The sequence below is a fragment of the Tachypleus tridentatus genome, chromosome 2 (genome assembly GCF_004210375.1).
Source record: "Tachypleus tridentatus isolate NWPU-2018 chromosome 2, ASM421037v1, whole genome shotgun sequence".
NCBI classification, from domain to species: Eukaryota; Metazoa; Arthropoda; class Merostomata; order Xiphosura; family Limulidae; genus Tachypleus; species Tachypleus tridentatus.
In genome coordinates, this window is record NC_134826.1 from 117,805,300 (window position 1) to 117,819,817 (window position 14,518).

Consider the following 14,518-nt stretch of genomic DNA (forward strand, 5'->3'; position numbering starts at 1 on the left):
AAATGTATTTTTCTTTTATATACCATTTATTACCACTAACCAATGATTCATGGCATTGAAGTTTAAAACTTATATGCCAGTTTTGTTAAGTAAAGATTAATTCTATCAATAAACAGTATTTTTATTTCTGAGTTAATTATCTATTTTTAATGCTAAACTAAACAGGAGTCTATCTAGCTGCTTTCTGCCCATCGCGGTGAATAGAACCTCGGGTTTTAACACTGCAAGTTCAAAAACTTGGCTCTGACCCATAGGACACATTTATTTTTGAATAAATGTAACTTAATGATTTGAATTTGTATTTTTTGGCAAAGCGAACTGAGCCTATTTCTAATTTTTAGCTACTGACCAGGAAGTTTATTTGTTGGTTTTGAAGTTGCGCACAAAACAACACAATGAGCTAGCTATGTTTTTCCCACAACGATATCGAAACCGTTTCTTGCGTTGTAAGTCCGCAATCATACCGCTGTGCCACTGCAGAGCTCTGACCAGAGAGAAGGCAGCCAGTCAGTAACATTCTAACACCAACACTAGGAGATTTATTGTGACTCTTATACACTGCTGGCCAGGGTAAGAAATGCCTAACAAGAGTTCTCAGTAGTGAGTTGCACGGCTGTCATTGCGAATAACTACAAACAAAACTTAAGGCAAATGAACTGTATAACCTGAAGCTCCACTGTTCCATAAAGAAAAAAAACTTTTGACGTCTCGTGTTTGGTGCTTCTCAGCAAAGTTTAACCAAACTGTTTCGTGGTATGGAAGGAGGTGTTGTCTTTGAAGATGTTTACGGTTTTTAAAGACTTTCTCTCGTAGATGTCGTCTTATTGTTCTTGAGCTGCATTTTGCGTCCGTAAGGGCCTTAATCTGGTTCGATGATCGGCTGGTGTCTTGTCAGACAACCCGTCGAATCCTCCTGCTCAACGCCGGCGAAATTTTCTTGGGCCGAACACTTGAAATTATCGTTTCGTATCCCTCAGGGTCTTTTAAGAAATTTGCAAAAGCAGTTTTACTACGCTCAACCTCACCAGTGATGGTACGTTGAGACAGAATCTTGCTTTCGCAGCTTGAGAATTCTGCGACGTTCAAACTCTGTCAACATTTTAGTTTTTACCATGTTTTTACCCTACTTACATAGGAGATGTCAGTGGGAGATGTTGACAACGCTAATGCTTGAACACAAATGCCTAAATTTCGTTACGTGTTTACCGATTAATGCTTCATTTCAGTATGGTCTTAAACTTTTGACCAGTTAGTAGTTAGGCTAATTTCATAATGTTCACATTTTCCGTATTAAATGCTAAAAAAAGTTTTTTATTTTCTGTTTTCGTATTTTCATCTTTCGAAGCTCTACTCAAATAAATGGTTGTATCTTACAACGCAAAATAGATATTTTTTCTTTATGTTCATTGGCCTTAAGATTTTTGGTCAGCAGTGTAACGCACCCACAATTCAAAGTTTGGAATGTTTTGTTGTATCGAACGTATTCGAACCTGTTTCATCATCTTCGAAATCCAAAGCTCTACAGAGGACTAATACGCCTCCTTTTACTTTCGATACAACCCAGATATCTGCATTATAATAATTTGAATGGAGTGCTTTACATTAGATCAATCGATGTAAAAAAGCTAAATGTTTAAAATATCTAGCTAAAAACAATGGAAAATACGACACAAGCAACATTAGTAAATATATATATATATATTGTGTCTCTTTCAAGATTTTAGACATCTTGGTCAAGAACTCCAACTTAATGACTTAATAAAATTTTTGAATAATAGCCACTCAATAAAGTAAAAAAATAAAATTCCAAGCACATCTATTTGTAGCAATATTTATTGTAATTAGTTAAATTTTCGCTGAAATTATTGGTTCGTTTTAATTATCTTCCCACCCCCTCCTATTCTGTAGATCCTGTTTGTGAATCATCTGTGTAAAACAAATTTCCGATAACAATGCTATTTACCAGTCATAATACAATAATGTGTTATATTTATCTTTATTAACGTAGTTAACTGTCTTTTAGTAACGCCAGTCAACAGTCTTTAGTATCAGGTTTATTCTTGAACGTATATGGGATCCCCATCCTGCAAAGATGTGATTCATAAGTCTTCAGTGACATATTTGTCTAGACTATCATGTTCAAAATCTCTTTTGGAATAAGATTCTTTAAACTGTACTAATGTGGTTTATCGCCTTCAATAACGTAATTCACCAATTTGTTTTGACATGATTTGTCATCCTTTAGTGAAGTAATTTGCTAACATTTCGATATCATTCATCAACTATCACTGATGTTAATAGTTAAACTTGGATAATGCAATTTATTACACCAGCTGTTTGTAATGTTATTTACAAATCTTTAACACTGAATAAATTCATAAGGTTTTCAGGAAAACGAATCGCCAAACAGTCCTAATGTACTCTAACAGTTTCAGTAATCATCCACCATAAAACTAACAACTCTTAATGATTGGGTTTTTGAAATTCTATTTCTATGATCTTTCAGTCTTGAAGAAGCAAGCTCCTCTGCCTGTTAATCGTTGGTGATTAAATCCACACGACTACGACAGAACGATCTACCATCTTTGACAAATTACTCTTTGTAAAGGATTTACTGTTACGCATTTATTTCAATACCTACGTTTGTTTCAGCTTGACGCTTGTGACGTATATTGTTGGATATGTATTACGCAAGTCCCGTCTGTTCTCTAAATTTGTAGAAGATTCTCGAGAGCAAGAGTTAATAATACGAGTGAAAATACTAGCGTGTCTTGAAATATTGCTGAACGTTCGAGAATCTTGCCTAATTGATGTAAAGGCTATCAGAGATAGAGTAACAGAACAAATATATTGTTGATCAGCTACAGCTAGTGTACTATAAGCCTCGGAAATTATAATTGTGGTTAACGCTTACTAATTGGAAAACTAGAGAATCTGACCAAAAACGTTTATAGATTTCGAACGTTATCAATCGTTCAACTTCAGGAAATCAACATCAGATGTTAGAATTTCTACAAGAACATTAGTTATCTTCCTCGGTAAAAAAGTGAGCTTGTAAACCGCTTTAGGCCGAATAAGAAAAGAGCTAGCTAGATTTCCCGGCAAGTGAAGTGTATCTGCGTATTAACATAAAAGTAATTTGTGCCTGGTGAGCCTAGATCGTTGATAAGATATTCAGCTCCAGACCAGATAGAAGAGTTAATATTGTTTGTGAGTTTGTAAAATTGTTGTGTAAAAACCAATATTTTTAATAACTATTTGTAATAATTGTTATTATAAATTATATTATTATTTGTATATTAAAATTAATTTGTGTTAAGAAAACAAAATCTTTTGGGATCTTTTCAAATCCCTTACCAGACTCATAAGCTGCTACAATTTTCTTTATGAAGGCCTCAGACAGCTCTTTTACTCTCACCATGGTGCTCACTCTCACAGTCAGGAGCACACCAAATTAAATGTCTAAAGTTTAAATAGGGCAAGCCTCATTCAAAATGCTGAGTAACGATCTTCTAATCATGTGCATCTGGTGTGATACACCTCTGTGTGAGTTGAGCCATTTTAAGTGGGAATAAATGTGGGGGTGTCCTAACTTTTTCCTCAGTTAGAATATGCATTTTTGTAGAATTACATTTACATAAGATCTTGAAAAGTCTTTTCTTCAGTTTTAATTGTTTAATTATATTCCTATAATCTCTCAGTATTGTTGAAATTGAGATTAAGTATCTATATATCCAAAAATGTTACAAAAATGCACAGGCTTTCATAGGGTGTCCTAACTTTTCCACATGACTGTAACAGCCCAATTGTCTGTAACTCAAGTAGGTACAGAATGAAAGAGGTATTCTCTTTATTACATACGAAAACCTATCGGTTACGTATGCCATAAGCAAAGGCTATGGATTTCTGAGATTGAATTGTTGAAGAGACGAATATTATTCTTTGAATATGACGGATTTATGGCGAACTCTTTCATAATGGAAACTTGGATATAGTAAGGCGTGCCACTCGTAATCTGAGGGTCGCGGATTCGCGCCCGCGTCGCGCTAAACATGCTCGCCCTCCCAGCCGTGGGGGCGTATAATGTGACGGTCAATCCCACTATTCGTTGGTAAAAGAGTAGCCCAAGAGTTGGCGGTGGGTGGTGATGACTAGCTGCCTTCCCTCTAGTCTTACACTGCTAAATTAGGGACGGCTAGCACAGATAGCCCTCGAGTAGCTTAGTGCGAAATTCCAAAACAAACTGTTGTCATGACGCACAGTAGTCGGATAGAGCATGTCCAAAAGTGACGAAATGGACTTGTGACGACGTGATGAGGCTCCAATTTCATTTTAATATGGCGTAATCAACATCTGTACAAATAGTTACATTATCGATTAGAAAGAACTTGCTTCTTTTAGGCCAACTTATAAGTTTTTCCATTTCAAAATTGTCTAAGACTCTAATTACAAGTATACAAACACGTGTTTAAGATTTCAAATATATACTGGGTTATCTGAAATAAAACAAAATTAGATTTTAATTATCATTCATAAAGAACCGATAATAATTTCGACTGACCTGCCTATACTCTTTAAGTCAGCTGTCTCTAAGTTTTGAATAATGTCATCCTTTCAGTTAGAGCTGCTGACTAGAGGGTGTGTGTGTAGCAAAGCCACGACGGGCTGGACTAGAGGGATGGCACCCAATCAGTTGCACCAACCTCTTACCCGACTAATCTTAACTGAACGACAGAATTGCTTTTCACGGTTATAATGCCTCCTAGCCGAAAGTTTGGAGTATGTTCAGTGACATGTCAGTAATTCAGTTTAAGAACTTCTGATATGCAGCCCAGTACGTAAGTCTTATATTGTCGCTCTAATCATTATTTAATAATTTTCCATACAAAACTATCTGTTATAATAGGTTATATCAGTAGTTTCTTGTGTATAAAATCTGAATTTGTTTATCATAACTCTCAGGAAAAAAAATCAATGATAAAAAAGTTAAATACCGTAAATGTTTGCAGATGTCATGCTTTAGGTAAATAGAACATGAATGTTTTTTATATCATACAAACAATGTTTAAAAAAACAACATATAAAAGTTACATTGTTTCATTTATTTTTAAAACACGTAAGCCTTGTTTGAGAAAACTCCCATTACAACAAATATCCTCGTCCTTTCCGCTGTAGGGGCGTTATAATGTCACTGTCAATTTCACTATTCGTTGGTAAAATAGTAGCCCAATAGTTGACGGTGGGTGTTGATGAATAGCTCCCTTCTCTCTAGTCATACGCTACTAAATTAGAGACAGCTTGCGCAGATAGTCCTCGTATAGCTTTGTGCGAAATTCAAAAACAACGAAACAAAAAATATGACAAAATATCTGTCTTTATACATTTACACCTATCGTTTCTTACACGAATTATATCAAGGAAACATTACACTTTATCCTCAACTTCATTATGAAAAAATCGTTTCAATGTACTCCTTGTATGAGTAGAATAATACAATATTTATTTTTCACTACACAGTAGCATCAGGTTTTTAATATTTGCTCACAAGACACCGAAGTGTGTACCCAAACATATCAATCATTCAGTAAATATATTTGTGGTTTGTCTATATAAAGAAGAATAGTGTACGTATTATCTATAAAATACAGTTTGTTCATGTCTTTTACACAACAGTGAGTGACACAAGACAAAAATTCAGATTATCGTCCAATCAATATCGAGCACTAGGGTTACGTGCTGTTAAGTGGTTCACACGAAACACGGTCACGCTGTCACACAACATCCGCCCTCCTCTTGGTAATTAGAACCAGTCGTTATGTTTCTCAGCAAGCTGTCCTCTCTCTATTAGAAAGGCATAGGTACAAAGTTCCTCTGCAGGGAACATACGGATAGAGAAAAAGTAATTAAATCTGATTATCAGATAAAAAACAACAACAACCACATGTGGGACAGTTAATCTGAACCGTGCACGGCAGTAGACACGCAGTAACAGAATGAAGGAAACAAGAAGAGACTGCATTGATCTGCTTATGTCGGGCTGAATTCTGTCGTTTTGTCTGCATACTGATCGTCGTGGCGTTAATGTTGGTTTTAATGGTAGATCTGTGTCACTTGTATTCACTCATGCACTTAAAGTATAAGTAATTTTCGGACTTATCGCCTAATCCTATATATTTCAAAGTGCTCACTGAATACACTCTCTTTTGGTCCTACCTGACAAGCGACAATAATTGGACTCATTGAGATTCCACTGAAGCAAATAGTACCTTAATGGACAGATGCGACGGGTGTATGTCTGTGTGCCGTCCTGGGGTGATTGCTCCGTTTCTGGCCGTCAGCCGTAATTACAGCCACCAGGGTATAAAAGTGTCTATGCGCAGGTTTATTTGCTGTCCATTTTTATACAGTAGGTTATTATCGTAGAAAAGAAAACATATAGATATGTAGACTTAGTTCTTTGTCTTTCGAGTTACGTGAACAATTTGTTTAGCGTGTTGCGTTCAGAGTGAATTATTCTTAAACAACTCTTACGTTACAATACAGCAACAAAGCTTATCTAGTGAGTGACCGAGTTCCCACGCGTGGTCACTCTTTAATTTCTACCAGAATCCGGTTATACACTCCAAAAGGAGCGAGGCCATTAACCAAATTATAACATTTAATAGTTTGATTAAGCTCTATGTTTGTCTGGAAAACTCGACTTTTCCCGACATTCCTATCTTTATCACAACACCCAGCAAGGTGTGTTTTTGTAGGTTACGCCACGTATAGAATACCTTTATTTATTTCAAGCTGTGACTCATAATAGAAGAATTTATATTTCACTTCCTTCACTTCATACAAAAAACTTTTCGAGTGAATTGAAAGCGATGTTGTTTTAACCCTACTTCTATGCAACACGAAATGCCACGCGATGTGTTATTATTATTACTATATTTAGGACACTCATCGACAAAACTACAACTCTGTCACAACGCTCATGTATATTTAACTGAAGTTATTTTTATTTTTCTATATGTGTCTATATTTTTTCCTAGAAATAGTTTCTCCAGTTCTTTTAGATAAATGTAACGATTGTATCTATTTTTAATGTTGTTTTTACTCCTATACTGTTTAGTTTTCCTTGCTTGTTTTTAGATGTGAACTTCTATTTTAGTTTTTCCCTTGTATCGGTTCTTCTTCAGTTTTGTTTCTAATGTACTTCCTAAGGCCATACATACTTCAGCCAGTATACTTTGAAGAAAAATAGGTATCAAGTAATTGAAAAAGTTACATACAAAATTCTGTTTTGAATATTTATCTCCCTTTACTATAATGTTTGTGGAATCTGTGAAATAACCATAAATTATTTAAATTTCTCTTGCACAATTTGCTGTGGTTCATATTACTTACCCCAGAAGTTCGATATGCGTGTAAACTATACTACAAAGAAGAAGAAAAGCAATCGAAACAAAAACACGGGTCAACATATTTTTACATAATAAAAACCTGACAAATCTGCACTTCAAAACTTTATAAAATGTTTTGTGTTTAAGGAAATACAACGAAAAGTTCTTCACAAATGAACCACACTTAATGTGAATAGCTTTTAAATTACACATCATATACGGAAGAGCACCTTCTTATTGCAGTGTGTATTACAAGGACTGGATGAAATAATTGAAACGCTTTTAAATATCTACATATTATTTATTAATATAGAGTTGGTCCTCTACGAGTAGATAATACAGGATTAAAATGACCATTACCGTACGTCAAAAAAAATCATTCAGCTGTTGGTGTTGGAAATCTGCTGTGAAAATTGGTTTTACAATTACTATAGATTCTTCATAACATATGAATTTGGTGAATGTGGTGACCCAGTTTAAATGTACAGACGTTTCTTCGTGTTCTTTGAACCAGTTTTTAACATTTGGTGTTCTGTCATAATGGAATAGATCACCCCGTTTACAAATAGTGTTCATTATAGGATGAATCCAATCAGCTCTAAGGTTTGAGTAATAATTTACTGTCATTTTGCCTTTCAGGCTATTTCATCACAGTGTCTACAATTAATTACATAAGATATTCATGTCTTAGGCTTATGGTTTATACCACAATAAACACATTCATTCAATAGGAACAAGTAGAAAAGTCTATTCTTCTGATCAAACTGCATTCTTCCATATACCTTTGATTTATTTTTTTATATTCTTAACACCATTGTCTTCGAACCTTTGCATCTATAGGTGTTATTAGAGGTTTCTCAGTGACAGACCTTTCATAATAATCTATCTTGTGAAATCACCTTTGAGTTGGTTTGACAGAGATTGGCTGTTGTAAGCTAACGTCAAGTTCTGCGCACGTCTCTGACGCTATTGTCTTTTGTTTTCATTTACTACGCGCGTTAATGCCCGTCTGTCACGATCTGCCAGCTTTAGTTATTTGACAACTATTACATTTGTCTGATGTGTTTCTGTTTTTCAACATCCATGCTGACATAACTTTTGACACTGTTCCCCAGGACACATTCATTATTTTAGGTGTTTGTGTCACTAAGAACCTAGCTAAATACTCATCTTTGGAAGTCTGACAAATTTATTTACTTTAACATTTTTAGAGTCATACTTTGAAAAAAAACAACAACTAATACACTATTCATATACAGATAGATTCACCAGTGAAGAATAGTTTAACTCACAGTTGGAATGACATATTGTTACGTTTCCTCCTCGTACAGATTTCAAAGCTTGGCATTAAAAAAAGTGAGACGTTCCATTAATTTCTTCAACACCTGAATGTGCTAATCTCTGTTATTCTTATGTGGCATACAGGAGATGTTCTCTATTCGGATTCTGTCATGTAAATGCAACAGTCAGAATATGAGGTTTAACGAAACTGGCGTTGTAATACCAATAAAACTATTTCTTTCACTCAAACAGTAAAAAGTACTATCATAGCTTCGGAAGTAAGTTTAAGTTATTATTATTACACCTGCAATTTTTTTTTATTACATCCATAGATATGCGATTACATTAACTCATTTACAAATTGTACAAAGTGTTATATGTATATATACATCATGAATATGCATGTTGATTAGCTACAGTTTTCCTTCAGATATAGGGATGGTTTACACTTAAAGTCATGTCGTAAATAGACAACAGTCTCGTACATGAAAGAATCCGCATTGACCAAGCTTATAAAATGTCTTCAAACCATGATCAGTGGCTGAAAGGTAATTGGCTATACTGTAAAAAAAAAAGACATATACGTAGCGTGATTGTTAAGCAATGTATAACAAAAAAAGGCACATAAAATTTTGAAGAAGTGAACTTTCAATGTTCTCCATGACACTGGACAAACTCATGCAATAGCGCGTTTGAAACAATGTACACCAATACTACGTCAACTGAAACCAGACCAACGCCATCATCCGCAAAATGATGGTTATGGTTGCAAAAATATATTTCTTCGACACAGCAAATTATTATAATGAACATGAAGATATTTTCCGAAACATAATGAGATAGTAAAGTTAAAATTAACAAGCTTAACGTTAACGATCATTTACAAACAATTTAAGATCAACATTTATTTTACTGTAGAAGTACGACCAAAGAAGCTATAATAATAGCAACCTTGTTTGGCTTGAAACCTATAAAATATAAAGCAGCTGTGATTGGTTTATGTTCTGCAGTAGAATGCGCTTGGAAACCGTAGTCCTGATTTGAAGTTTTGTGTGTGTTTTTTTCTTATAGCAAAACCACATCTGCTGAGTCCACCGAGAGGAATCGAATTCCTATTAAAGATTTTGTGTATATGTTTATTGCATAACACTAAAGTAAACACTAAACCTGTTTTTTACCACTCAGAACAAGTGTAAACTTTAATTAACAGAGCTAGGGTCTAGTATTACCATTGGTTTACTTATAATCGTGACATAACGTTTGAAGGACACTTTTGGGGCAGTTGTGTTAATTCAAGTAGCAAATTTCCATATGTTTTTCTTTCTATGAGTCAGTGGTAAGTCTACAGACTTAACTCAACAAAATATGGAGTTAGATTCCTGGCTGATGTCAGAGAGCAGGTAACATATTGTTCGGTTTTTCTCTAAAAAAAACAAACAAATATCCTTTATGTCGGGCAATTTTAACACAATATTAATATGAATTTAGAGTATATAAGTATATATATCTGCGGTAAACTTGAGAAACAATCTTAATTTATAATAATAACATAATCTATCTATCTATCAACATGTCGTAGTCTCATGGTGATATGCGAAAATATAAAGCTTTGTTTTGGTTTAGTTTGTCGTTGTCGTTATTAATAAACAGAATCTACTTTGTCCATTACTGGTACAGGAACTCAAATTTTTAGGGTTATAAGCTCTCAAATCTGTCACTTGGTCACTGTTAGGGCGTAGAGAGAAGAATGTGAGAAAACCTTTCAACACCTGATTACACTCTGTCGTGTTAAAGAAAAAAAAACACTATGCTAAGTTTAGCAAGTAAAACAAATTCTGTCATGTGTATTTGTTTACACCACTCATGTATATATAAACCTTTCAAACAAAACAAACCTACGAAACGGTTCTAAAGATCATGTAGCTTTACAAACTGAAAGGGAGATTGGAACGAATTTGTTCATGAAAAAGTCTAGAAGTTGTTTTGTGAACTATATACACCAAACCATATATAAAAACCAGCTGTGAAATTGTCATTAAGCCTTTTCGGAATGAATGCGATATTCTGAAAGTAGATCGTTACAGGCTTGTTATGAACGCAATAATCTGAATGTAGATCGTTACAGGCTTGCAATGAACGCGATATTCTGAACGTATCTCGTTACAGGCTTGCAATAAACGCGATATTCTGAACGTATATCGTTACAGGCTTGCAATAAGCGCGATATTCTGAATGTAGATCGTTACAGGCTTGCAATGAACGCGATATTCTGAATGTAGATCGTTGCAGGCTACAAGCGTGTTTACTGAAACAGCATGAGATCAGACTGACTAACAAAATCTAAGTTTTATTTGTGGTATCTTCAACGTTAATATTAATGGGTACTTTCAAATTTTGAACTCTATATGCAGATTAATTAATCATACATGTGACTTATACAGTCCCTGTCAATAGCTTTATATGTTTATTTGTTTTTGAATGTCGCGCAATACTACACAAGTGTGGTATTTGCTCCAGCCGTCCCTAATTTAGCGGTTTGTTTGTTTGTTTTTGAATTTCGCATAAAGCTACTCGAGGGCTATCTGTGCTAGCCGTCCCTAATTTAGCAGTGTAAGACTAGAGAGAAGACAACTAGTCATCACCACCCACCGCCAACTCTTGGGCTACTCTTTTACCTACGAATAGTGGGATTGACGGTCACAGTATAACGCCCCCACGGCTGAAAGAGCGAGCATGTTTGGCGCGACGGGGATGCGAACCCGCGACCCTCAGATTACGAGTCGCACGCCTTAACACGCTTAGCCATGCCGGGCGAATTTAGCGGTGTAAGACTAGAGGGAAGGCACCTAGTCATCACCACCCACCGCCAACTCTTAGGATACTCTTTTACCAACAAATAATTGGATTAACCGTCACATATAACGCCCTCACGGCTGAAAGGGAGAGCATGTTTGGTGTTACAGGGATTCAAACCCGCGACCCTCATATTACGAGTCGAGTGCCTTATCCATCTGGCCGTGCTAGGCTAGCTTTATAATATGAAACACCCAATTGTCATACGTGAAAATTATTTACCATTTCCGACAAAGACGGCTTGTGCTTTGAACTGAAATAGCGCTAAAAATTATATTTGGTTATTTGTTCAAGCCGATTGTGTTTTATAACTTTTCGTATTTATTTAAGAGAAAAAAAATCAAAGTGCGATACCAGGCCCTGTTTTATAAATGTAAAAAATAATCATTTCACGTTTTAAGAATTTGTTTACTCATTAAATCACTAATTATTGTTTGTTTTAGAATGCCGCGTGAAGCTACGTAGGGTCCACGTACGCATAGCTTGTCATAATTTTCAACTGATAGATTTGAGAGAAGGCAATCAGTCAAAATCACCGATCTCTAAGTCTCAGGTTACTTTTCCGACAGAAAATGGATTTTTTTTCAGTAGTGAATCCCGAATCACGAATTTCTATTCACACTTCGAACACATTAATCACTAGGCCAAAGTTTTTATGATAATATATATTTTTGTTTGTTTCTTATGGTAATACAAAAGTACAAAAACATGTTACTTAGATTGCATTTAGTCAAAGAGCTCTATAAGTGGTATTTATTTTTACGTATGTATATACATTATTTTCTGTGTTCTAATCAGAGTTTTCTACAGTCCAGATACAGCAAAAAATGCAATTACTAAATGATATTAACAATATTCTTTAATTAATTTTCAGACAAAACAAGTTCTGGATGACCACTCATGTACTCTGATATACAAACGTCTAGTATAGGAACAAGTATTCGTTTGAGCGTCTTCTAAATCATCTTGTACCTGTTCCATGATAAAAATGCTGCAATATTCATTCATTCGATACCCTATTCTTAAATAAGTTACTAGCCAATCAAAGTGGAAGCCCGCATTATCTCCTATTAAATTTTCTGACCAATTAGAGATGTATCAATGCCTTCACTGGGGCCTGGCATGTGTTTAGTAGCATTCCAGAACTTTTTACTACACTTTGGTCAATCTGTTAACTGAAAACATTGTGTTTTTTGTTACGTTTGTAGACCACTAAAATTTGCCTATCAGATCACATGATTGGTCATCCGACACTTGTTTTTCTTAAAAACAAAACTCAGGAGTTCCAATGGCATTATGTAATAAGAACACTTATGTAATACTATCATAACTAGAACATAGAAAACTTTGATTTTCACATATACTGTTCTGGTTAGTTTGTTTGTAGTAATGTGACGCTTTATAAAATTTTGAAATGGAATTTCGATACATGTGGCGGGAAGAGCACAGACAACCCATCTTGTAACTTCGTACTTAATTACAATAAAATATTGCTTGAAAATATAAACATTTCTGACCTTCTTGTCAGTCAGTAATAACTCAATAACTTGAGAGCCAAATGTTTCAAACTTACTGAAAATGCACTCTCCAGTCTTTGGATCAGGTTACAGTGTTTAAAAAATATATTATAATAATATGTTAACCATGCTTCTAATATTACAACTAAACCAATCATATTCAATATGTTATCTTACGATCTTTAACAAAGAAAGAATACAGCGTAAACGTGTAAATGAGCTAATAATATAACCATGATAGAGTAATACATAGGTCCAGAAAAAATCATTGACGTGATCTAGGCTTATCTTGTAGTACACGGAGTAAGAGTTAACAAACACATTTCAATACAGTGAAAGACCTGCATGATGAGTTGAAATACAGAAATTGAATGTTTGCATTGAGTAAACTAATTATATCATATTCATTGTAATATCCACACTTGTTAATATTTCAATAAATGAACATAATCTTATGAGCACTAAATTCTTCTGATCAGATTTGGGAATTCATGCACTTACATTTGCAAGGAATTAAAATTCTACACTACATATTTATTAGCAAAGCTCTTTCAATTTATTATTTAATAGATAAACAAGTTAACCCCTAGAGAATTTTAAAATTTTATTATCATTAGGTCTAGCCCTCTATAAATGTGGTTCAGGAAAATTGATTTAAAACGGACGTCTCTTAGAAAACTTGACCAAACACTGAAAAATGTTTACATCAGTTAATATATAAACATGGAATATGTTTTTCTATTATTTTTGCATATTGTTTAATTTTTTAAAAATTAATTAATAATCACACAAACCGTTAACACAGTGAATAAACAAGTTTGTTAATATCATTTACAAAGTGACGATGATGCGTTAAATATGACGACTAAATAACTCTTACATTAGTTTTACTTTTCTATTTGAAGTTTCGATACTTGTTTCAACTGAAAATAACTCAATTTCTACATTCGATTCCTATTGTGCTTCGAAAAATCGTTAAAGTTTTGTTGAAACTATTGATAGGGGTCTCGCAAAATCATATAAACTATGCTAAAAAACACCTAAAATATCAACTTTTCGGTGAGCTCATGCTATAGATGGTGGTAGCGAAAAATACTGTTTAAAGGGAAAAAAGATTGACTATGGAAACAAGGGTACGAATGAGCCGTGGGAACTGTGGCTGAAAAAACCCCTGAAGGAACTCACATCCTTTTTTTTTTCCACTGTAATCATAGATATCCGGTGGAAGAAACTTAGCGTCTGTTATAGAGAAACCAGTAATTTTGAAGTAGCAAACATGTGGGCCTGTGAGATAGGAAAACATATTTACACACACTTTCAGAATATGAACGTTGACGCTGGAACACGAAGATATCACCAAACACAAACAGTTTCAGCCATTTCCTTGTTCTCCAATAAAGAGGGTATTTGATCATCATTCTTAAGCCTTAAGAATACCAACTTTCCATGTAAGCGACTATCTATCCTAAACGTATCTAA